The sequence below is a fragment of the Macaca nemestrina genome, chromosome 1 (genome assembly GCF_043159975.1).
Source record: "Macaca nemestrina isolate mMacNem1 chromosome 1, mMacNem.hap1, whole genome shotgun sequence".
NCBI lineage: Eukaryota > Metazoa > Chordata > Mammalia > Primates > Cercopithecidae > Macaca > Macaca nemestrina.
In genome coordinates this window covers 21,764,292-21,789,919 of record NC_092125.1, presented here as the reverse complement: position 1 = coordinate 21,789,919, position 25,628 = coordinate 21,764,292, and the positions used below count along the sequence as shown (strand labels likewise).

Below are 25,628 nucleotides of genomic sequence, written 5' to 3'. Positions count from 1 at the left end.
CCTCATCTTCATTGGTTATGTTTGCAAAGGCTCTCTTTCCAAGTAAAGGCACATTCTGCATTATGGGTAGATATTAAGCTTTGTGGCTACACTATTCAACCCATTACATATATATTTCCTAACATCACCCACTAACAGGGCTTGACTGTAGTGACACACCAAAAACAATGAGCATACCTAGCACCAAGTGCTTGGTTTCTAAATACTACGTTTAAAAGAACTAGAGATTTTCTTTTATGTGTGTGAGGAGTGGGAATGACTAATTTCAGGACTGGGTCCAGAAAAGAATTAGGTGAGAATTGAATATCTTGTGTGAAAAAGCAAGATAGTGATCAAAGAATGATTGGGGAAAAGTGAAAAAGACCCAAAGTCAGTATGAAAGAAAGTCTAGTAGCCAAATTTGGAACAATGAGCATGAAAATAAATAATAACTCAGATTATAACCTCATAATGAAAACCATCAGTCAATACTTTATATATCTAGATTCATACATAATATACATACTAATTGAAAATAGAGATTTTTTCATTCTTTTTCCAGCAAATATTATTCATCATATGCATATATGGTAGTTCATATAATTGTTTTATTATGAATTCAAATTGTTTCCCATTCTTAGCTATTTTAATAGTATTGTAATGAATATTTTTATAGTCTCCTGTTTTTAAAGGAGCACTAACAAGCTGGAACACAGTTTGTACAGTAGGTGATCTGTGCAGCCAATCACCGTGGCACATATTTAACTATGTAACAAACCTGCACATCCTGCACATTTACCCCTGAGTTTAAAAGTTGGAAATTTAGAAAAAAAAAAAGTAGCAGGAGGTGTAGAAACCACACTATATTGTTAAAGAGCTGAGGTTATTTAACCTAGGGAAAAGATGATTGGGCGGTAAGTTGCCAAATGGAAATTTTCATCTTTAAAGGGACTCTACAGGAATTATATAGCTTATTATATCTCAGACACTATTCTCAGTGCTATATACATATATGTGTGTGTGTGATTGAGCATTTGTCACTTTCTCTGTCACTAATTATTTGTGTGAATGCGCACAGAATAGTTAGGTTTCAAGGCTCTAATCTTTACAAAGTGATGTGTGTGTGTGTGTGTGTGTGTGTGTGTGTGTGTTCTTAATCCTAACCATAATCCTATAAAGTAGTTACTTTTATCATCCTAATTAGATGAAGAAACTGAGGCACAAAAGGGATATATTATTGTCCAATATTAAATGGAATAAAAATAATAATAAGTGACTAGTATTACCCACTATGTTTCGTGCAAGAAGCAATATGGTTTAATGGACATAATCCCGATTAGTCAAAAGCAAGGGTACAAATATAGACTCATCCACTTATTCACTATTGACCTATTTGACTTTGTTGTGGTCACATGACTTTCTATGCCTCAGACATTTTTAAAAGGTTTAAAGGTAATCAGTTTAGTTACTTACATAAGAAACATGTATTTATTGAATGTAGTAGGTACTGTTTCAAATTCTGGTGCTTCAGTTCTCCTGCTAGTTGCAATCTGGAAGAAGAAACAAACTGACAGATAAATAAACATGTGGATAAAATAGGTTCATGTTAGATGTAATGAAAAAAAAAGAAAAATAATCACATGAACAGTAGTTATTCTAGATAGGAGGGTCAGGGAAGGCCTTTTGGAGGAGATTTCATTTGCACAGAGTCCTGAATGAGAAGAAGCCAGCCAGAGGAAGATCTAGTAATAAGAGGATTCTAGAGCAAACCAACTCTATTGACGATCCCTGAGGCAGGACATGCTAGGAGGAGTTGATGAGGAGCCAGAAAGCCAGTTTGGTTGGAGTTTCAGTATTGAATATTGGGTAGATGGAATGAGGCTGAAGAAACAGGAGTTCCCTCTGATTTTGCACAGAACAATGTGAAGAACTACAAAAATAAAGGATATTTCTAAACATCATAAACCGCATGTGCTTCTCATCTTAGTATTGGCGTCATTGCTGTTGCCAAGGCAGGGCACTGCACCTGGCCACAGGAATATTTTCAAGTAGCAGTGCCAAGTTCACCACCACAGGCAGCTGTTATCATCTCTCATTCTCCGTTTTCCTAGCACCAGAAAAAAATGCCTTGGATAGGCTGGGGGAAAATGTCTGAATATTCATCTCCTTTATCAAATGCATCTTCGATTGACAGAATCCATGGCTATGTTGTTAATATGCCCATATAAACAATCACCCTCATTCAAGAAATTAAGTGACCACTCCATCACTTCCTGATGTGTATACATCAGTGTCATTGTACTTAAAGCAACAGGATAGCTAAGGGCCAGTCAATTAAAATGATCATATGGGTTTATTTAAAAAGTAGGCAGATAGCAATCAGCTTGTTACGATGATGATGAAGGCATGTTTATAAAATACAAATGGAACTCTGATATGGGTCAAGTATAGTGCAATGAAAATAATATTGTTTTTATAATCATTCTTAAAGTTGACTTTTCCAAAAGGCTAGTACTATTTTGCCTTATTTAACCATAAAGTGTTCTCAAGAGATCAAATACATCTTCCACACATGTCTACAATCTAAGCCAAAATTTTGTATCTACATCTACTTGCATGGGAAACACACTGAGAAAAGAAGAGCTTTCTCAGGACTCTTTCTTCAATGGAACATACCTTGTTTATAGCAAAGCCTTAAGTATTAGTTTCCAGAGCCTTGCCTCTGAATAAGAGGCCAGATAAACTGGAAGCTAAGTAGTCAGGTGCCACCGACCAATGAAGAGTCCAACAAGAAGGACCCAGGTGGGAGCAGGGAGTAGAGCTTCTACTACAGTGCCAAACTTGAGCATTTGTCACCTTCTTTGTCACTAATTATTTGTGTGAATGTGTACAGAATAGTTAGGTTTCAAGGCTCTAATCTTTACAGTGTGGTTAGAGTAAATTGGCTCTTTGTAAGAGGATCATAATCTCTTGAGCTCCCTTTCAGCTTTGGGTCTATGGATTTATGAAGCACATTAGAAATGGAGGTAAACACCCCGCCCTCCCCCGCAAGAATACTGTGATAGAAGAAGCTCTCAGCGCAACTGAATATTGGTAACTATTGGGTGGTCTTTGAGAAAGTCACTTCACATTTTTCTTCTTCAGTTTTTTTTTTTTTAATTTTTTCATAGGAAAGGAGTATATTAAATCAATGGTCTTCTAGCTAAAAATAATCTTTATTCTCCCAAACTTTTATACCAAGTTCAAACACTTAACATTTTAAAAGTAAAGCTGGCCCGGTGAAAGTAGAGACTAAAAACTTAAACCCTTTAACTCTACTGTTCTTGATGGAGCTGTTAATGCTAAGGGATGGCCGCCTATAATTTCACCAGCATCAAACTGATTTGCATGCAGTTTTGGGCAGCCGTATTTTATTATGTAAAATGAGACACACCTGTATTCGGCTCTGGTGTCCTGAAAAACGTTTTCACAAGTCAAACCTTGATGCCCTTTCCAAACCCAACTGAGAAATTTCTAAAATGCCACATGATAAACTCTAGGACACTTCTACTTTCTACCTCGGGAATGCCTAAGGGCACTCTGAGACCTCTTCGTGACCCAGCTCTGTTCTATCTCTGGAAGAGGAAGAGAGGAATCTCCCTCTCCTGGATAAACTTTCTTTCACAGGATTTATGACCACCCACTCTTGGGCCTGCAGGTCAAGGCACAAATAAAAAAGAAGTCCCCTAAGGGAATTGCTATCAATGTAATGAGACTATCAGGGTTTTGGCCCATGAGGTTAAATGTCTTTGAAGATGCAAGGAAACATTTCAGAGGAAATGTCTCTAGCTGTGGCTATGACTATCACTCTTACAACAACCTAAATACAAATCTCCTTTTTCCTAATGAATGGCATAACAGGTCTTGGCAATCTTTTTTTCCCTCTTTGGAGCCGTGGCTTTCCCACATTTGAAGGGGATTGGCTCCATACAGGTTGCCCTCAAGGATTCTAGAGATTAAGAAGATAAATGTCAGCAACATGCAAGTTCCTTAATAAAGGGCTGTTACAGGAATATCAAGTCCTATCATGATTCACAGAAGAATTTGCCACCCAAAAAGGTTCTCGGGGATTAGTTAAGGCTCAGTCGTGTATACCGAAGAAAGGGCAAAGGCTGAACCTCCTTGTTGATCTGTCTGGCTTCACTGTTACCAAGCCAGCATTGTATAGAATAAAGGTGCAGGCAGCCTTCATGGAATTAATGACTCAGTTGTTCATTCAATACTGACATAGTGAGAGTGGAATGTTAAGTGCTTTTTAACAGTCATTAAGCACATTAGAGCTTTTATATCTTGGTCCCTTTGTCTATTACCAAGTTCCTAGTAAATAAAAATGCTATCAAAGTGAGGTGAAAAGCACTATGGAACTCAAACTTTTCTTCTCCACCTAGGAGTGCTAGAACTAAACTGCAAAATAATTGATTATTTGGGAAAGAAAGATGAGTTGAAAGTGAATAGAGCCCTGTTGTATCAATTGCCTATGTGCCTGGCTTTTTCAGAGCTGCTTTGCTGGAACTGCATTCCCTAAAGGACTCACAATTCCATAGCCCCTCTGACCCAATACTATCTGTAAAAATTGATTATCAAGACAGCCCCTGGTAAGGCATATCAATCAGTTAGTGCTGAAGTCTGCATCTTTGTTAAGTAAGAAAAATTTTAGCAAGAGATAGACACCTATACCCACACTCACTAAGAACTATATGTCTTAAGATAAATAATTCATATATCATGTAAATAAGTTTGCAGATAAGTTCAATGTGAGCCAGACTCCTAGAGAATTTTCCCTCTTTTATATTGTCTACAGTCTTCTCACATCTTCTAGTGGGATAGAATTAATAAGATCTAATAGAAACATACCTGCATTTCCTAAACAATAGAGTTGTGGAAAGACTATTAGCCTGCACTTTATTGGCTTAGGCTCCCCTTTAACCCACATTTCTACACACTGCAGTAATAACAGATGTTCACAGCCACACATCTGTAGTATAGTGATATCTTGAAGAGTCTTCTGAATTTCTGGTTTTGAATTCACTTTTGGTTCTACATGCATTTATGGTCTATAGAGGGTGAGCAGACCATGGTTCATGATTTGGCCTGCCTTCTGTCTTTGTAAATAATGTTTCATTGAAACACATCTACACCCATTCACTTACCTATTTATTTATGACTGATTTTGCACTACAATGACAGAGCTGAATAGTTGAGACAGAAATTACATGGCATGCAAAACCTAAAGTATTGATGATCAGGACCTTCTCAGAAACAGTTTGTCAATCTGTGGTCTATATTAATTTGGAAAATAGAATTCTGAGCATAAGCTGTGTTGTAAACAATGGCATGCCAGAGTCTGTTCAGGTCATCAGTGCTGATTGTTCACATCTCATCTTACCTACACATCTAGTGATACCATGTTGGTAGCCAGAAATGAGCCCTGGGGAGAGTATTTATATCACAGCAGTTGTGAAGCACTACCAATCTGATTTCTCTCCTGCAAGGAGCCATTTGATAAATATTTACCAGCACACCACTGGTAGTAACCCTCTATTAGTTAAAACTTCTACGTCTGCAAGATAACAGACATGCTGGCACTTGTGAAGAGGGTAGGAAAAAACAGTCTCGAATTGCTGACACCACCCCTTCCCCATACCCATGGCAGCAGCCACAAGGGGAAAAAGAGAATTGTGCACTTGAGGGAGGGAGGCCATACCAACTGGAAGACTTAGCATTGGACTCAATGCTGCCCAGTCACAGTGACAGCAAAGCTATGCTAGGCTCAGTCAGTGCCCACCCATGGAGGGAGCATTTGGACCAGTCCTAGCCAGAAGGGAATCACTCATCCCAGTGGTTGGAATTTCTGTTTCTTAGCAAGCCTCCCCACCATGGACTAAAGTGCTCTGGGGTTCTAGGGAAACTTGAAAGGCAGTCTGGAACACAAGGACTGCAATTCTTAGGAAACTCCTACTGCTGGCCTGGGCTTAGAGCCAGTGGACAAGGGTGGCATGGGACCTAGTGAAACACCAACTGAGGCAGCCAAAGGAGTGCTTGCGTGACCCTTTCCTGAACCCCAGCCAGCATAGTTCACAGCAACAAAAGTGACTCCTTCCTTCTGCTTGAGGAGAGGAGAGCAAAGAGTAAAGATAACATTTTCTTTAATCTTGGAGACCAGCCCAGCCACAAGAGGATGGGGCATTGGGCAGATTCATGAGGCCCCATTCCAGGCCCTAGCTCTCAGATGACATTTCTAGACATACCCTGGTCTGGAAGGGAAACTACTGCCTTGAAGGGGAGGGTACAGTTTTGACAGGATTAGTCACATGCTGACTAAAGAGCCTATGGGCCCTAAATAACCAACAACATTACCTAGGTAATACACTGTAAGTGCATTAAAATAACAAATAACATTACTAGGTAGCAAATAAATTACTAGGTAGCATTACCTAGGTAATACTAGCCTTGGGTGAGACTTGGAGATGTGCAGGTATCAGGTGAGACCCAGCACATTTCCAGCTATAGTGGCTACAGCGAAAGATTCCTTCTGCTTGAAAAAAGCAGAGGGGGAAAAAAGGGAGGAATTTGTCTTGCACCCTAGGTACCAGCTCAGCTACAATGGGGCAGAACACCAAGCAGGTTCCTGGGGTCACTGAGTCCAGGCTTCGGCTATTGGACAGCATTTACAGACTGTCCCTAGGTGACAGAGGATCCCACCGCCCTGAAGGGTGACTCCCAGGCCTGGCAGAATTCACTGAGCTGACTGAAGAGCCCTTGGGCTTTCAGTGAACATTAATGGTGGCCTGGCAGAAATCCCTGTGGGCTTTCTGTGAACATTAATGGTGGTTGTGGCAGCCACAGGGAGAGGCTCCTCTGCCTATAAAAAGAGAGAAAAGTGAGAAGGATTTTGGTCTGAGGTTTGAGGGCCAGCTTAGCCACAGTAGAATACAACACACAAGGTAAATGTCTATGGTTGTTGACTCCAATACCTGGCTCCCTGACAGCATCTCCATACCTGCCCAGGGTCTGAGGGAACTCAATGTCCTAAAGGAAAGGCACGAACCTTTCTGGTTTCCCCACCAGCTGATCGTAGAGTCTTAAGCTCTTGAGTGATCATAGGCAGTAGCCAGGTTGTGGTTACAGTGGGCCCTGTGTGAGACCCAGTGCTGTGCTGGCTTCAGATCTGACTCAGCACAGTCTCAAGGGTGGTGGCTACAAGGGTGCTTGCATCACCCCAAAATCAGGCAGCTCAGCACAGAAGGAGAGACTTCATTTGTTTGGGAGAAGGTGCAGGAAAAGAACAAGGGGTTTTACCTGGTAAACCTGAGAATTCTCCTATATCGAATCCAAGACCACCAAGGTGGTAACTCTATGAGTCAGCATAAACCACAAATTATTGGACTTGGGGCATGAGTTCCTTAGAATACTTGGAAAGCTTTCCCAAAAAAGATGAGCACAGACTGCAAAGCCTACAATAAATGCCTAACTCAACAATGCCCAGACACTGATGAATGTCCACAAGCATCAAGACCATCTAGGAAAACATGACCTCACTAAACAAACCAAATAAGACACCAAGGACTAATCCTGGAGAAACAGAAATATGTGACCTTTCAGGCAGAGAATTCAAAATAGTCATGTTGAGGCCACTAAAGGAAATTCAAGATAACAGAGAGGAGGAATTCAGAATTCTATCAGATACATGTAGTAAGAGATTGAAATAAATTAAAAGAATCAAGCAGAAATTCCAGAGTTGAAAAATTCAACTGACATACTAAAGAATGCATCAGAGTCTTGTAATAGCAGAATTGATAAAGCAGAAGAAAGAATTAGGGAAGCTCAAAGAGAGATTATTTGAAAATACATAGTCAGAAGAGATAAAAGAAAAAAGAATAAAAAAGAACAAAGCATGCCTACAAGATCTAGAAAATAGCCTTAAAAGGGAAGGGGCAATTCTAATATTATTGGCCCTAAAGAGTAGATAGAGACAGAGATGGGGCAGAAACTTTATGCAAAGGGATAATATTAGAAAACTTCTTAAACCTAAAGAAATGTATCCACATTCAAGTACAAGAAGGTTATAGAATGGCAAGCATATTTAACCCAACGAAGGACTACCTCAAGGCATATAATAATCAACTCTCAAAGGTCAAGAATAAAGAAATAATGCTAACAGCAGCAAGAGAAAAGAAATAAATAACATACAATGGAGCTCCAATATGGCTGGCAGCAGATTTTCCAGTGGAAACCTTACAGGTCAGGACAGAGGGACATAACATATTTAAAGTGCTGAAGGAGAAAAACTTTTACCTCAGAATCATGTATCTGGTGAAAATATCCTTCAAACAGGAAGAGGAAATAAAGATTTGCCCAAACAAAACCTGAAGGATTTTATCAACACCAGACCTGTCATGCAAGAAATGCTAAAAAGAGTTCTTCAATCTGAAAGAAAAGGACATTAGTGAGCATTAAGAAATTATCTGAAGGGACAAAACTCATTGACCATAACAAGCACACAGAAAAACACAATATTATAACACTGTAATTGTGGTGTGTAAACTACTCTTAAGTAGAAAGGCTAAATGAACCAATCAAAAATAATAACTAAAACAACTTTTCAAGACATAGACAGTATAATAAGAAATAAAGAGTAAAAACAAAAAGTTAACAAGTGGGAGTACAAAGTTAAAGAGTAGAATTTTCATTGGTTTTCTCTTTGCTTGTTTACGCAATTAACGTTAAGTTGTCATCAGTTTAAAATAATGGGTTGTACGATAGTATTTGCAAGCCTCATGGTAACCTCAAATTGAAAAACATACAACAGATATACAAAAAATAAAAAGCAAGAAATTAAGCCATACCACCCGAAAAAACAAGTCACGTTCACTAAGTGGAAGACAGGAAGGAAGGAAAAAGGAAGAGAAAACCACAAAACAAAATAAAATGACAGGAGTTAATCTTTACTTAGCAATAATAACATTGAATGTAAATGGACTAAACTCTCCAATCAAAAGATATAGAAAGGTTGAATGGAAAACAAAAACGAAAACAAGATCTAGTGATCTCTTGCCTATAAGAAACAGACTTCAACTTTAAAGATACACATAGACTGAAAATAAGGGGATAAAAAAGATATTGTATGTGAACAGAAACCAAAAAGAGAGTAGGACAAGGTTACTTATGTCAGACAAAATAGATCTCAAGACAAAAACTGTAACAAGAGACAAAGAAGGTCATTATATAATGATAAATGGGTCAATTCAACAAGAGGATATAACAAATGTAAGTATACATGCACCCCATACTGGAGCACAAATAACATACAATGATATATAAAGCAAATATTATTAATGACAAAGAGAGAGATAGACTTCAATACAATCTAGAGACCTTAACATCCACATTCCACACTGGACAAATCTAGGCAAAAACTCAACAAGGAAACATTGGACTTAATCTGCACTACAGACCAAATGTACTTAACAGATATTTACAGAATATTTTATCCAGCTGCAGAATACCCATTCTTCTCCTTAGCACATGAGTTATTCTCAAGGATAGACAATATGCTAGGTCACAAAACAAGTCTTAAAACATTCAGAAAAATGGAAAAAGTATAAGGAATCTTCTCTGGCCAAAAATGCAATAAAAGTAGAAATTAATAATGAGGAATTTTTAAAAATATATAAACACATGGAAATTAAACAATATGTACTTGAATGGCCAGTGGATCAACAAATGAAGAAATTAAGAAGAAAAACAAAAAATGTCTTGAAACAAATGATAATGGAAAGACAACATACCAAAACCTATGTTATACAGTGGAAGCAATACCAAGAGGGAAGTTTATAGCTGTAAGTGCCTACATCAAAAAGAAGAAAAACTTCAAACAAGTAACCTAAGGATGCATCCTAAAGAACTACAGAAGGAGCAAACCAAATCCAAAATTAGTAAAAGAAAAGAAATAATAAAGATCAGAACAGACACAAATGAAATTATAATGAAGAAAACAATAAAAAGATAAAATGAAAAGATAAATAAAATTTTAAAAACCTTTAGCACAACGAAATAAAAAGAGAGAAAACTCAAATTAATAAAATCAGAGATGGAAAAGGAGACATTACAACCCACACTGCAGAAATTCAAAGGATCATTAGGTGCTACTGTGAGCAACTACATGCCAATGAATTGAAAAACCTAGAAGAAGAAATGGATAAATTCCTAGACACATACAACCTACTAAGATAGAGCCATGAAGAAATCCAAAACCTGAACAAGTAGTGAGGTTGAAGCCATAATAAATGTGTCCCAGCAAAGGAAAGCCCAGGACCTGATGATTTCACTGCTGAATTCTACCAAACATTTCAAGAAGAACTAATACCAATCCTACTCAAACTATTCTGAAAACCAGAGGAGGAGGGAATACTTCCAAGATATGTATGAGACCAGTATTTCCCTGATACCAAAACCAGACAAAGATACATTAAAAAAAAAAAAAAAAATTCAGGCCAATACCCCTGGTTATGCAAAAATGCTAAACAATATACTGGCAAACTGAATTCAACACCACATTATAAAGATCAGTCATCATGACTAAGTGAGATTTATCCCATGGATGCAAGAATGGTATAACGTATGCAAATCAATCACTGTGATACACTGTATCAACAGAATGAAGGACAAAAATCATATAATCAATTCAATTAATGCTGAAAATGCATTTGATAAAATTCAACATCCCTTCATGATAAAAACCCTCAAAAGACTAGGTATAGAAGGAACACACCTCAACATAACAAAAGACATATCTGAAAGACCCACAGCTAGTATCATACTGAATGGAAAAAAAGTGAAAGCCCTCACTCTAAGACCCAGAGTATAACAAGAATGTCCATTTTGACCATTATTATTCAACATAGTACTGGAAGTCCTAGCAAGAGCAATTACACAAGTGAAAGAAATAAAGGGTATCCAAATTGGAAAGGAAAAAATCAGATTATCCTTGTTTGCAGATGATATAATCTTATATTTGGAAAAACCTAAAGGCTCCACCAAATAAACTATTGGAACTGATAAGCAAATTCAGTAAAGTTGCAGAATATAAGATTAACATACAAAAATCAGTAGCATTTCTATATGTAAATAGTGGACAATCTGAAAAACAGTAATTCCATCTACAATAGCCACAAATAAAATTAAATATCTAGGACTTATCCAAATAAGTGAAAATCTTTACAATGAAAACTATAAAACACTAATTTAATAAATTGAAGATGACACACACAAAAAAATGGAAAGATATTTTATGTTCATGGATTGAAAGAATCAATATTGTTAAAATGTCCATACTGCTCACTGCAACCTACAGATCCAATGCAATTCCTGTCAAAATGCTGATGACACAGAAATAGAAAAAAGTATCTTAAAATTTATATGGAACCACAAAAGACCCAGAATAGCCTAAGGTATCCTAAGCAAAAATAACAAAACTGGAGGAATCACATTACCTGACTTCAAATTATACTACAGAGCTATAGTAACCAAAGCAGCACGATATTGGCATAAAAACAGACACATAAACCAATGGAACAGAATGGGGAACCCAGAAACAAATCTATACATCTACAGTGAACTCATTTTTGATGAAGGGACCAAGAACAGACATTGGGGGAAAGGACACTCTCTTCAATAAATGATACTAGGAAAACTGATATTCATATGCAGAAGAATAAAACTAGACCCTTATCTCTTGCCTTATATAAAAATTAAATCAAAATGGACTAAAGACTTCAATCTAAGACCCAAAACTATGAAACTACTACAAGAAAACATAGGGGAAACTCTTCAGGACATTGATCTGGGAAAAAATTTCTTGAGTAATATCCCACGAGAACGAGCAACCAAAGCAAAAATTGACATCAAGTCAAAAAGTTTCTGTACAGAAAAGGAAACAATCAATAAAATGAAGATAATACACACAGAATGGGAGAAAATAGTATCAAACTATCTATCTGACAAGGAATTAATAATCAGAATATATAAGGAGCTCAAACAATTCTATAGGAAAAAAACTGATAATCTTATTTTAAAATGGGCAAAAGATCTGAATAGGCATTTTACAAAAGAAGATATACAAATGGCAAACAGGCATATATGAAAATGTGTTGAACATAATTGATGATTAGAGAAATGCAAATTAAAACTACAATGAACTATCCTTCTACCTCAGTTAAAATGGCTATATCCAAAAGACAGGCTATAACAAATGCTGGCAAGGATGTGGAGAAAAGGGAACCCTAGTACATTGTCGGTAGGAATGTAAATTAGTACAACTGCTATGGAGAACAGTTTGGATGTTCCTTGAAAAACTGAATGTAGAGCTACTGCTGCTGGTAATAAGGTTTGGCTCTGTGTCCCCACCCATATCTCATCTCCAACTGTAATCGCCACATGTTGAGGGAGGGGCCAGGTGGGAAGTGATTGAATCATAGGGGTGGGCTTCACCCTTGTTGTTCTCTTGATAGTGAGTCAGTCCTCAAGAGATCTGGTTGTTTGAAAGTGTGCGGCACTTCCCCCTTCACTATCTAACGCACTGCCATGGTAAAGATGTGCCTGCTTCCCCTTCACCTTCTGCCATGATTGTAAGTTTTCTGAGGCTTCCCAGCCATGCTTCCTGTACAGCCTACAGAACTGTGGGTCAATTAAACCTCTCTCTCTCTCCCTCTTTTTTTTTTTTTTTAAATAAATTGCCGAGACCAGCTTGGTCAGGGAGACCCTAACCCAGTGGCGCTAGAGGAATTAAAGACACACACAGAAATATAGAGGTGTGAAGTGGGGGAATCAGGGGTCTCACAGCCTTCAGAGCTGAGAGCCCCGAACAGAGATTTACCCACATATTTATTAATAGCAAACCAGTCATTAGCATTGTTTCTATAGATACTCAATTAACTAAAAGTATCCCTTATGGGAAACGAAGGGACTGGCGGAATTAATTGCAGGAGGAACACAACCTTAAGAGGCAGATCGCTCATGCTTTTGTTTGTGGCTTAAGAATGCCTTTAAGCGGTTTTCCGCTAGGGGCGGGCCAGGTGTTCCTTGCCCTCATTCCCGTAAACCCACAGCCTTCCAGCTTGGGTGTTAGGGCCATTAAGGACATGTCATAGTGCTGCAGAGATTTTATTTATGGCCAGTTTTGGGACCAGTTTATGGCCAGATTTTGGGGGGCTTGCTCCCAACAATAAATTACCCAGTCTTAGGCAGTTCTTTACAGCAGTGTGAAAATGGACTAATACAGCTGGGTACATACCCAAAAGAAAGGAAATCAATATATTGAAGGGATATCTGCACTCCCATGTTTATTGTAGCACTGCTCATAACAGCCAAGATTTGGAAGCAACTTAAGTGTCCATCGACAGGTAAACAGACAAAGAAAATGTGGTACATATACATAATTGAGTACTATTCAGCCATAAAAAAAGAATTAGATCCTGTCATTTGCAACAACAGGGATAGAACTGAAGGTCATTATGTTAAGTGAAATAAGTCAGGCACAGAAAGACAAATTTTGCATGTTCTCACTTATTTGTGGGAGACAAAAATTAAACCAATTGAACTCTTGGAGATAGACAAGAATAGTTATCAGAGGTTGAGAATGATAGTAGGGGGTGTAGAAGGAGGAGTAGGGATGCTTAAGGAGGTCAAATGTAGTTAGAAAGAATGAATTAGGGCCAGGAGCAGTGGCTTACGCCTATAATCCCAGCACTTTGGGAGACTGAGGTGGGTGGATCACCTGAAGTCAGGAGTTCAAGAGCAGCCTGGCCGACATGGTGAAACCCCATCTCTACTAAAAATACAAAAATTAGCCAGGCATGGTGGCGCATACCTGTAGTCCCAGATACTCAGGAGGCTGAGGCAGGAGCATCACTTGAACCCAGGAGATCGAGGGTGCAGTGAGCCAAGATTGCACCACTGCCCTCCAGCCTGAATGACAGAGCAAGACTCCGACTCAAAAACTAAAAAAAAAAAAAAAAAAGAATTAGACCTAGTATTTGATAGCACAATAGCATGAGTATAGTCTATAATTTTATTGTATACTTTAAAAATAACTAAAAGAGTATAACTGGATTGTTTGTAACACAAAGTATAAATGCTTAAGATGACAGATTTACATTTACCATATGATTAATATATATTGCATGCCTGTATCAAAATATCTCATGTATCCCATAAATATACATACCTACTATGTACTCTTAACATTAAAAAAATCATTCTGTATTATTAAAAATCTTGGTTGTAATCAAATCCAGAGTAAACCATCTTACACTAAAAGGGAAATATATGACAAGGAGAAAAGTGTTATCTCCAAGAAAATCCAATTTTAGAAATATAGCTAAACATCAAAGAAAATAATATAACCAGGGACTTCAACTTTCTCAAAACACATTTTCTAATCCATCAAAAATGAGGGGGTAGGTTCTAAATACAGCTGTGTGCAGACCCTAATTTCACAGGGAAAACAAACCTATAAACTCTGACAAAAATAAATAAAACAGCAATTTGGCGATCCTGGGGAGAGAAAAAAAGCAAACAGATTCTGAGGATAAAACACATTTTTGAAGAGAAACCAGTGTAGAGTGATTTTCCTGTTGTTATAGGTTTTATCATGTGGGATGGCCAAAGACAGTGCTGCAACTGGCTGCCAAAACACCTATGGACAATCACAGTCTTTCTGACCTGAAGAATCAGAGGCCAGAGTTTTGGCTAAGAACTGAGAAGTGAGGGGGCAATTCAGAAAAGAGAGAGCCAGAGGAAAAAATCCTAAATTTGGTATACAATCTCTTCCTAAATCTCTGGCTGTCCTCTGAACCATACATGCAGGAAGTTGATTCAAAGCAACTCAGATAAAAGCAAATGATCTGAACTAAGATTAGGATAGCTATCCCGAACACAAAAATTTGAATTTGAATTCAACCAATTTAATTGCCTGCTAAAGCAAAAACATCAACACTTTTTAAAGTCTATAACACAAACCAGAGTTTATACAAGATAATATGTATAATGGTGGGAATGCAATTCAAATTGAGATGCACAGAACTAGGAAAATGTGACTCAGTCTCAAGTAAAAATACAGATGACTGGGACTAACCATTTAATGATTCATAATTTGAATTAGGAAATAGAATGTTAAAGTAGCTACTGCAACTCTCTTCTGGCCATCTGCTTCATTCTCTGTCTTCTCTTTTTCTTGACTTCTCGGACTACAGGTAAAAAATATATTACCTTTTTAATATTATCCCATAGGTCACTGAGACTGTTTTCCCCTCCAATACCATAAATCTTTTTCTTCTTAGATTAAATAATTTCTGTACTCCTTTTATTTTCACCAACTTGTTTTTATTTAATCTCCATTATGCTTATAAGTCCTTCTGGTGATTTATTTTTTTACTTTAGATATTCTTTTAATTCTGGGATTTCCATTCAGTTTTTAAAAAATGTTTCTTTTCCTTTCTTGAGATTTTCTATCACACAATTCATTGCCAAGGTATTTTTTCTTTAAAGTGCAAAAAAAAAAAAAAAAAAACCAAAAAACCTGTTTACTTAAGCTCTATATCTAACAAAAATACAATTTAAGAATTTATTTGAAATAAAGGCATTTTCAGATAATTAAGGAGAAAATTTGTTGTAAGCATAGCTACTTTACAAGGAAAGGAAAAAAACATTCTTCAGACTCAAGGGAAATAATAGGAACAAATTTAAAACTAATATCTATGTAAATATAAAAGACTACTTTTTCTTATAATTTTATTAAATTATTAGATATATTTTTCATAATATTTTACTAAACAGCATTGCCTTCTAAGGATTATGAAGTATATAGACTTCATACCTGTAACAAATATAGAGCTAAAAATTGAGGAATGATAAATAGGCTGCTATAGTTATAAGGTTTCTACATTTTACAGAAAATTGTACAGTATGAACTTTAATTAGACCATGAAAACTGAAATATGTATGTTATAATGCCAACAGGAACAGGAACCACTAAGAGGAAATAAAGGTTGAATATCCCTTATCCAAAATGCCTGGGACTGAAAGTGTTTTAGATTTCTTTTTTTTCTTCAGATTTTGAAATATTTGCATTATACTTACTAGTTGAGCATTCCAAGTCGATGAATCTGAAATCTGAAATGCTTCAATGACCATTTCCTTTGAGGGTCCAGTCAGTGTCCAAAAATTTTGGGTTTTGGAGCTTTTGAGATTTGGGATGCTCAACCTGTGGTTAAAAATGTAAAGAGAGGATTTCTGTTTTTAGTGATGAGTAAGATACTAATGAACCCATTCATCCTCATTTAATACTATAAACTTTGGACATACATTAATACAAAAAAGAGACTATCTGAAAGCACTGAAAGTGAACAGAAATAGCTTCTGGTGGGGTGTCCATACTTAGAGGAAGGCAGTTGTGACTACTTAATATGAAGGCAGGCACAGTCAAAATGGTATAGGTGTTAGAGGTAACAATAAAAAGTAATTACAGGTTTTCTCGCTTGGGTAACCAGAGGACCAAGGCTGAAAAACTGGCTACTGAAGTGAGAGTGGGGACACAGAATCCCTTGAAGGAAAGAATAGGGAGGAGATTTCCAAATTCTGCCTGACAATCTTTGGCTTACCTCTGAATGATGCATGGATGGAGTACATACTAAGAAGCTCAGATAAGGCCAGTTGTGGTGCCTCATGCCTATAATCCCAGCACTTTGGAAGGCTGAGGCAGGTGAATTGTGTGATCCAAGGAGTTCAAGACCAGCCTGGGCTACATGATGAAACTCCATCTCTACAAAATAATTAAATAAATATAAGTAAATAAAAAGAAGCCCAGATAAAGACAGAATATTTGAATTAAAATGGAAAATATCTGGGCCAGGCGCAGTGGCCCTTGCCTGTAATCCCAGCACTTTGGGAGGCCAAGGAGTGCAGATCACTGGAGGTCAGGAGTTCAAGACTGGTCTGGCCTATAAGGCGAAACCTCGTTTCTTCTAAAAATACAAAAATTAGCATGTCTGTAATCCCAGCTACTTGTGAGGGTGAGGCACGAGAATCATTTGAACCCAGGAGGTGGATGTTGCAGTTAGCCAAGATTGCATCACTGCACTCCAGCCTGGGTGACAGAGTGAAATTCTGTCTCAAATAAAAAGAAAAAAGAAAAAGAAAATATCACCTGAAAAACAGCAGTTTATGTCCAACCAGCTTAAGTGCTTGCTAAAATTTCAAAAAACAAAAAAAAAAAACACTTTTTGTAAAAAAAAAAAAAATAGAATTCCAAATTGCAGCAACTTAGTGTTCACAAAGTTCAGATGTAATTCAAAATTACCTTACATTACTTAGTCTCAATAGAAAAGATAAATTGAGATCAATTCTAAAATTACAGAATTGTTGGAATGGGCAGGAAAGCTTTCACAAGTAGTTAATAAAATTATTTTCAATGAAATTAAATAAAATAGAGTTGCAATACATGAAAAATATAGGGAATATTGGCAGATAAATAGATAGAATAAAACAGTACTAGGTGCATTGGCTCATTTGTAATTCCAGCACTTTGGGAGGCTAAGACAAGAGGATTGCTTGAGCCCACGAGTTCAAGACCAATCCTGGCAACATAGTGAGACCTCATCTATACAAAAAAAAAAAAAATTTAAAAACATAGCCTGGCATGGTAGCCTGTGCCTATAGTCCCAGCTACTAGGGAGGCTAAGGTAGGAGGGTCGCTTGAACCTAGGAAGTAGAGGCTGCAGTGAGCCATGGTTGTGCCATTGCACTCTAGCCTGCGTGCTAGAGCAACACTCTGTCTCAAAAAGAAAAAAAAAAGTGAAAATTCTAGAACTGAGAAATAACATATTAGAATTTCTTTTGAAAACAGGTTAATGAAGATGACAGTGGAAATGTTTAGTTAATGTTAGCTATTAGGTTGGTGCAAAAGTAATTGTGGTTGGTGCAAAAGTAATGGCAAAAACAGCAATTACTTTTGCACCAACCTAATATATTAATAGAAATTGCACAACTCAAACAGCATTGAGAATGAGTATATATACATAAGTATAAAATGTCAAGGACCTATTAGATAATGTCAGACCGACATATATGCAATCAGAGTCCCAAGGGAAAGGAGATATAGGAAGAAACAAGAAAAATATTCGGAAAGTAATGGCTGAACATGTCCCAAATTTGACTTAAGTCTCTAATTTGCTAATTCTAGATATGCAATGACCCTTTAGCAAAATACACATGAAAACGGTCATGCCTTGGTACGTCGGGTCAAAAATTAATAAAAAAGATGAAGAGCAAATACTGACAGCATCAAAAGAAAAACTAAAAATTACACGAAGGGGAACAACAAAACAATTAATGGCTAACTTCTGATTAGAAATTATGGCGGCCAGAGATAATAAAATACAGCTTTAAAATGCTGATATCAAAAAACTGTCAACCCAGAATTTTATATGTAGCAAAAATATTGCTTGAGAATGAAAGAAAATGAAAATACTTTGGATAAAAGAAAGCTAAAACCTATCCTACAAGAAATAACAAAGTTATTCAGGCTGAAGAGAAGTGATGATCCAAATAACAGTATTAATTACCTTTTTGATATTCATAGAACCTTAAAAAAATCTTACAACTACAGAATGTACATTCTTTTCAAGTGCACATGATGATTCAGAAAGATAGACTTTATACTGGACCATAAAACAAATCTCTTTAATTAAAAAAATTTGAAATCATTTAGAGAATGTTTTCTAACTACAACAAAATTCAGCTGGAAATCAATAAAATAAATATATGTGTAAAATCCTTGAGCATTTGGAAATTAAACAACACACTTCCAAATAATTCATGGCCAAAGAAGTAAAACAAAGCATTGTAAACATCAACTGAATGATAATACAAATGCAATACATCAAATACACAAAATACAAAATGCGATATATGGAAGCAAGCATATTGTTCACACAAAAAAATTTTGAAAAAGAACAGTTATTTACTACCTGATTTTAATACTTCTACAAAGCCAAAATAATCATTATAGTGTGATGCTGGCATACAGTTTGGAAAATAAGTGAATGTAAAAGAGTTAACACAGAAATAGAGTTATATGACATTTGATTTTTTGATAATGCACTAGAATAATGAGGAACAAAAGTCTTTTTAACAAATGATGCTAAAATAACTCGATATCTATACGGAAGAAAATGAACTTTGCTATATACACAAAAGTTAATTTGCAATAGATTATAGACTTAAATATAAATGCCAAAACCTTGGAGCTTTTATAGGTGAAACTTGGGTTTAGACAAAGGAGTATTAGACAGATCCTCATGACCTAATTCATAAATTAGGCTTCATAATTCAAACTTTCTCTCATCCCAAGATACCATTAAGAAAAAGAGCAGGCAACAGCAAACTTGGGGAGAATGTTCACAATACATACATCTCACAAAGATTGTATTCAGATTATATAAATACTCACACGCACCTGAACATCTAAAATAAAAAAGAATGACAACGCCAAACGTGGACAAAGATGTAGAGCAACTGCAACTCCATAGACTGTTGGTGGGAGCATAAAATAGTTCAAATACTTTGAAAAAAATTCCGACAATTTTTCTTAAAACTAAACACAAGCCAACTGTATGATCTAGCAATTCTACTCCTAGGTACTTTTCCATAAAAAATGAAAGCATATAATGACAAAAGTCTTGTAAAAGAATGATCACCACAGTTTTATTTGTAACAGTTGAACAGTGAGAAACAACTTAGATGCTTAAAAATAGGAGCATTGGTCGGGTGCAGCGGCTCGTGCCTGTAATCTCAGCACTTTGGGAGGCCGAGGCGTGCAGATCACCTGAGGTCGGGAGTTCGAGACCAGCCTGGCCAACGTAGAGAAATCCCATCTCTACTAAAGATACAAAATTAACCAGGCATGGTGGCGCATGCCGGTAATCCTAGCTACTTGGGAGGCTGAAGCAGGAGAATCGTTTGAACCCGGGAGGCAGAGGTTGCGGTGAGGTGGTGAGCTGAGATCTTGCCATTGCATTCCAGGCTGGGCAACAAGAGTGAAACTCCATCTCAAAAAAAAAAAAAAAGGAGCGTTAATAAATATCTGAAATATTGATACTGCGAAATACTACTGACTAATAAAGAAATATTTGCTATACAAAATTGTATTAGATTTCTATTGATGCCATAACAAATTACTACAAATTTCACAGCTTGAAACAGTTCAAATTTATTACTATACAGTTATTTAGGTCAGAAGTCCCAAACAGGTTATTTTATCTAACTATAGGCTTGTGGTGAGGCTCAAATGAAGTAAATAATTATATAATGTGGTATTTAAACAAAATTCATCATCCTATTCCTATTCTTTATAGCTTTTTGTTTTCACATGAAGTATTTGTTGAATAAAAAGTTGATTAAGTGGATTACAAGTAAAAATTTATAATTCCAATTTTGACTTCTTCAATCTCATTCTTTTTCAATTCCCCTCAATACAATCTGTGTCTTAACCATGGTAATCTTTTAGTCTTTGAAAACCCGAACTCTCTCAACTATTAGGCAGTTCTATTCACTGTGCCTAGAATACGCTTCTTTCACTTCCTTTGCTTTCCAAATCCGGCCCTTACCTCTCTACCATTTCATTCCTACAGTTCAAAAATCCATATTTATCCTTCACATTATTGAACTTTACTTTTGAGTACACTTTCTCCAAAACTCTAAGTGACTACAAGTCTCCTTACTGTAAATGTCATATTTGTTCAATGGATACATGAGTTATTGATTTTCTCTATCCACATACTTTATTCTAAACATCCTCTCTAGTTCTTTCTTTTCCATGCTACATTCTAAAGCCTATGACAGAAGTAATGTTTTCCGTCGTTTACCACTGTATATACAGTACTTATTGGGGAGCCTACCAACAGTGGGTGCCTGATTAATAGTTGTAAAATGGCTGACTGAATGAATAAATCAATGAGGACAGTTAGCATTATCAGTGTTGTGGCCTCCTGCAGCTAATGTGGTTCTTAAAAATTTTCTGATATGCTGAATCAATCTTTCCTGAGAGGTACTTAGTTTACCTTTTCTGCCTTCGACACTTCTGAAAATGTTTCCTCTGGATCAGAAACCTGTTTCGTGACTGATGCATTCATTCCTGCCTCATGTTAACCTCTTACTTGATCAATGTAAGACATCTCTCAGAACCATCTTGCATAGCCAGATTTTCTTGTTCTGGACCCTTCTAATCAGCCAAGCCAATTGCTTCACACCTCACTCTCAATCTTCCCAGAATAACTTTTTAAAATAACAACAAGCGAAAGCAAGACTTATGCATTTATGTTTTGCCATCTAGTTATAGGATATCTTTATCAGAATTCTTATTTATTGGTAACTTTTCCCTTTGGCATTTCAACTCTCTCACATTACGTACTATTATTGTCCACTGGATAAATAAGAAAATCACAGAATTTTCCCTAATATAAACACCATGAATATGTGTTGAAGTTAGATGTAAGCTCTGGCTATGCAGCTGCAGCTCACACAGAACAACATGGAGTGGAAAGATGCCAGGAAGATCCGGTTTTAGGAAGTGACTGACAAAACCAAAAATAATCATTGCAGGGTAATCATGGATCAGGGGCTGCTCTACACAATTGTTGCTGTGGCTGTCTATGAAGATGTTATTATAGGACACAAAGTCCATGCAGCTGTCTTCACAATAAAGTGGAATTTTTTGCAGAAAACTGATGAACTACTGCCAGCTTTTAGGTCCAAGGTAAACAAGAACAGAAAGAATAGATTTATTTTCCATTTAGACTCACATGTAAGCAGACTAACCGCTTTGCTATTGCTGAGGCTAAAAAAGGGAGTAGACAGTTTGGATAGCGTTTCAGACTTCTGGTTCTCATGTGCCCTGAAACTCAAATATGCCCAATGGGGAAATGCTGTGGCTTCCATCTGGAAGTTGTGAGTGAAGAATCCCTCAGTTTTAGTGCACCTGATCTTGTCACCAAACCTCACCAACTTCACCTTGGACTAGGATTACTCTGGAATCTAGTATCAGTCTATGAGATTACCAAGGATATATATAAAGGGAAGGGGGAATTTGACTTGGGAAGAATAGTTACCTCGTAAGTAGTCTTAAAGCCATTTAGCATTTAGACAATGGTTTGTTTTTCTTTTTTTTTTTTTTGAAGGGGGCCACAAATATTGAGGATATTCTTCCTCCAAGTGTGGTACATGGCTCAATTGCATCAGAATTGATCAATTATTCCTGAAGTGGTTATGTTCAGTTTCCTATTCTACATCCAATGTACTGTTCTTTCTGGTTGTGGAGCATGTGATTCTACATTTTCATAAGCACTCTGAAGTGCTTTAATAACACACTAAAATTGGAAAAATCTGGTTGAATAAAGTCCATGGGACCCTCAAAGCCCCTAAATTGTAGATAAAATTCAACGCAGTTGCCAAAGAGAAGTTGCATAGTTTTCACACATATTCTAAATGTTCTTGTTCCCCTAAAAGGTTTTAAACCATCAGATTACACCATCTTCTGAACAGTGGTTTGGCTTTTGTTGACTCATACTCATGCTAATTATAACTTTTTTTTGAAGTATTGACAAATAACTATAAACCAATTCCCAGATAATCTAGGTCTAAAACTCTTGGTAGGTATGAAAGCCACATGGAAAAATCCTTTAGTCTTTGCCTTAATCCTGTCTTTCCCTTATATCCCTAATTTAGATTTCCTGTAGTTAAATAGGTAAATGTTTTCAGACTCAACCTCATTTGTAAGCTTGAGCCATCCTGACAAGAGTATAGAATATATAAGAAGTCCTACAATGTTATCTACCCATTTGGAATAAGTTTTGTGGCCAATAGATCTATAATCTCAGGAACTAGATTTCAGCGCTACATACTTCTGTAAAATAAAGTTACAATACTTCCTACCTGCCTTTTTCCCCTTCTTCCGGATTTCTCACAGATATCATTCTATAGCACAAAACTAGCAAGCAATACATTTTCACCTGTTTATTTTTTTTTTAATTCAATCTGGGCTCTAAACTCCCAGATTCCTTGGTGGACAGAAATCTAATGTCTGCCATTACTGAATTCTTTAAAATATCCATGATGATACAAAAGTCCTAAAATACCTTACCCAGAAGAATATATTAGGCAAAGGACCTTCAGTCGTTAGGCCAAACTGATTACCATTGAGATATCTATTGACCCACCCTGTATGGGTCATACTGAGTTCAACATTGGTGTTCCTTCCATGCCTTATTTTGAAGACAGAACATTTTTCTGGAGCTAAGAACCTTAGTGTCTTAGATCCAGCATCTTCATGTGAATCATATGAAGCCTCTGGAATAATGGGCAGGCATTCTTAGGTTCCTAAACACAAAGTTTCTCTCCTGTTACAGAATTCATGGCACATGCAGGTGACACATGGACCTCTTTGCATTGCTCTTGGGAACTAAGCATCAGGGAACCTAGCACAAATGTTGATGCTCTGGCTACTGCTATTGGTGTGAGCCTCTAATCCATGACTCAGGTGTACCATGTCTTCTGCTAACATCCTTAAAACTGTAGCAGTCTAACTTGTTAGCAAGTAGGATATTGATATGGTTTGGCTGTGTCCCCACCCAAATCTCATCTTTAATTCCCACATGTTGTGGGAGGGACCTGGTAAGAGGTGATTGAATCAAAGGGGCAGGTTTCTCCTGTGCTGCTTTCATGATAGTCAATAAGTCTCATGAGATCTGATGGCTTTATAATGTGGAGTTTCCTTGTAAAAGCTCTCTTTTTTGTTTGCTGCCATCTGTGTAAGATGTGACTTTGCTCCTTGTTGCCTTCCGCCATGATTGTAAGGCTTCTCCAGTTATGTGGAATTGTAAGTCCATTAAACCCTTTTCCCTGTATGAATGACCTAGTCTTGGGTATGTCTTTATCAACAATGTGTAAAAAGACTAATACAGGTATAATCTCAGTGCCTGTGTAATTCTTGGCACTTCTTTGTCCTGCCTGCTGGGTGGGACACCTCCCAACTCCAATAGCAAGATTTACCCCAAACAAATTTGAGTTTGCCAGATTTCTTCCACACTCTGTATGGGATCTGCCAACAGTTTCTTTAGGGGTCAAGGCCATGCTCCCATAGGTCCTTATCCCAAAGCTTTGCGGTGTCTACTCCCAAGTCCTTCCTGTCCTCTCCAGACCTTGATGCTGAGGTTCCACCATGCAATATACCTGAGCCAATCTACATTTTACAAAAACTCTCAACCGGGATGAAGTGTATAAATAGTGCTTACTTATTTCTATATTTTTCAGAGTACCTACTAAGTGCCATAGAGGTATAGGCTTTGTTATAAAATAAATATCTATTTATTAATCTTTAGGGAGCAGGTAATTGTACATTATGATGAAAAGATTAAAGAAGCATTTTTTACAAACTTTATAAAATCTAAGTTTCACTTTTTCTTTTTTTTTTTTTCCTGTTTACCTCTAGGTTCTCTTCCTCTTCTCTCATATTTTATGATATAATCGGATCATTGACCATAACAGCACTCTTCCTGCCCAGGCACAAAACACTAACTACCCTATGAAAGGGGCCATAACTATATTCTGTGACTCAAGGCATTTCCCAGCCTGCAGTTCCTATACCCCTTCTCAGTTCAAACACTTTAAGTAAGTATGGTTCACAGGAATTTTTCTCTTGGTCTCTTGGGTACACACACACAGATATACATGTACAAATATGCATATACAAACATGCACATATATACATTACATACAGAAAACATTAATGTTCATGTATAGTTAAAATATTAATAAAATCCACATATCCAAAAACCCAGCTTAAAAATAAAATATCACCAAAGTATTCAAAGTTACCTGTATGACTCTCTAATTCCATTCCTGCCCTACAGTAAACTGCTATTTGAAATCATTGCCTTGTTTTTTTGTTTAATTTACAGTTTTACTTCATCTCTGCATATATTCCTAACAATATATGGTTTGGCATGCATGGTTTTGGACTTTTTTGTGAATAGGACCACATGTATTAATTTGTGACTTATTTCCTGCAGTGTTTATGGTAATAATTATCCCTGTCACTGCAAATATGGATAGACTCATTCATTTTTACTTGATAGATTCTTATTCTCCCTCCAGCAGCTTTGGTTCATTGACTTTTGTCTTTTCTACCTGGCTTTGGTCCCAGATAGTGCTTCACATATCAGCCTCTGTAATTTGCATGATGTTCTGTGAATCTGGGGCTAGTCCTGTCGTCTTCTCCTATCTAGCCCAAATCTCCAGGATATCCTAACCAAATTTGGGTCCTACACCCAAAATCTCTCTCTCTCTTTTTTTTTTTTTCTGAAAAAGGTCATATCTCATACTTTCCTAGGAGAGAAATGAAGGATCTTAGGCATCTACCTTCTTTTCTATGCAGTGAGATCATGGCTACTTTTAAATTATTTATTTATTTATTTATTTATTTATTTATTTATTTATTGAGATGGAGTCTCACTCTGTTGCCAGGCTGGAGTGCAGTGGCGTGATCTCAGCTCACTGCA

At 36.8% G+C, this 25,628-nt stretch overlaps 2 long non-coding RNA genes across 4 annotated transcripts in view; both read right to left on the bottom strand.

The window, feature by feature from the left end:
• Window positions 1-1,373: 1,373 nt before the first annotated feature.
• LOC105492950 (uncharacterized) lies at window positions 1,374-16,822 on the bottom strand. Of its 3 annotated transcripts, none has more exons than XR_011608444.1 (3): window positions 16,677-16,822; window positions 16,156-16,279; window positions 1,374-1,546 (listed from the first exon to the last, which is right to left on the bottom strand). It is a non-coding gene; the product is annotated as an uncharacterized lncRNA (long non-coding RNA). The 3 variants fall into 3 exon arrangements; XR_011608445.1 differs by lacking the exon at window positions 1,374-1,546 and adding an exon at window positions 13,311-14,015; XR_011608446.1 differs by lacking the exon at window positions 1,374-1,546 and adding an exon at window positions 14,992-15,263.
• Window positions 16,823-19,708: 2,886 nt separating this feature from the next.
• The window catches only part of LOC139356472 (uncharacterized), a 274,354-nt gene continuing 268,434 nt past the window's right edge, over window positions 19,709-25,628 (bottom strand). Inside the window, exon 3 of the long non-coding RNA XR_011608443.1 lies at window positions 19,709-20,123. This is a non-coding gene — a long non-coding RNA (uncharacterized lncRNA). The remainder of the gene's footprint in view (window positions 20,124-25,628) is intronic.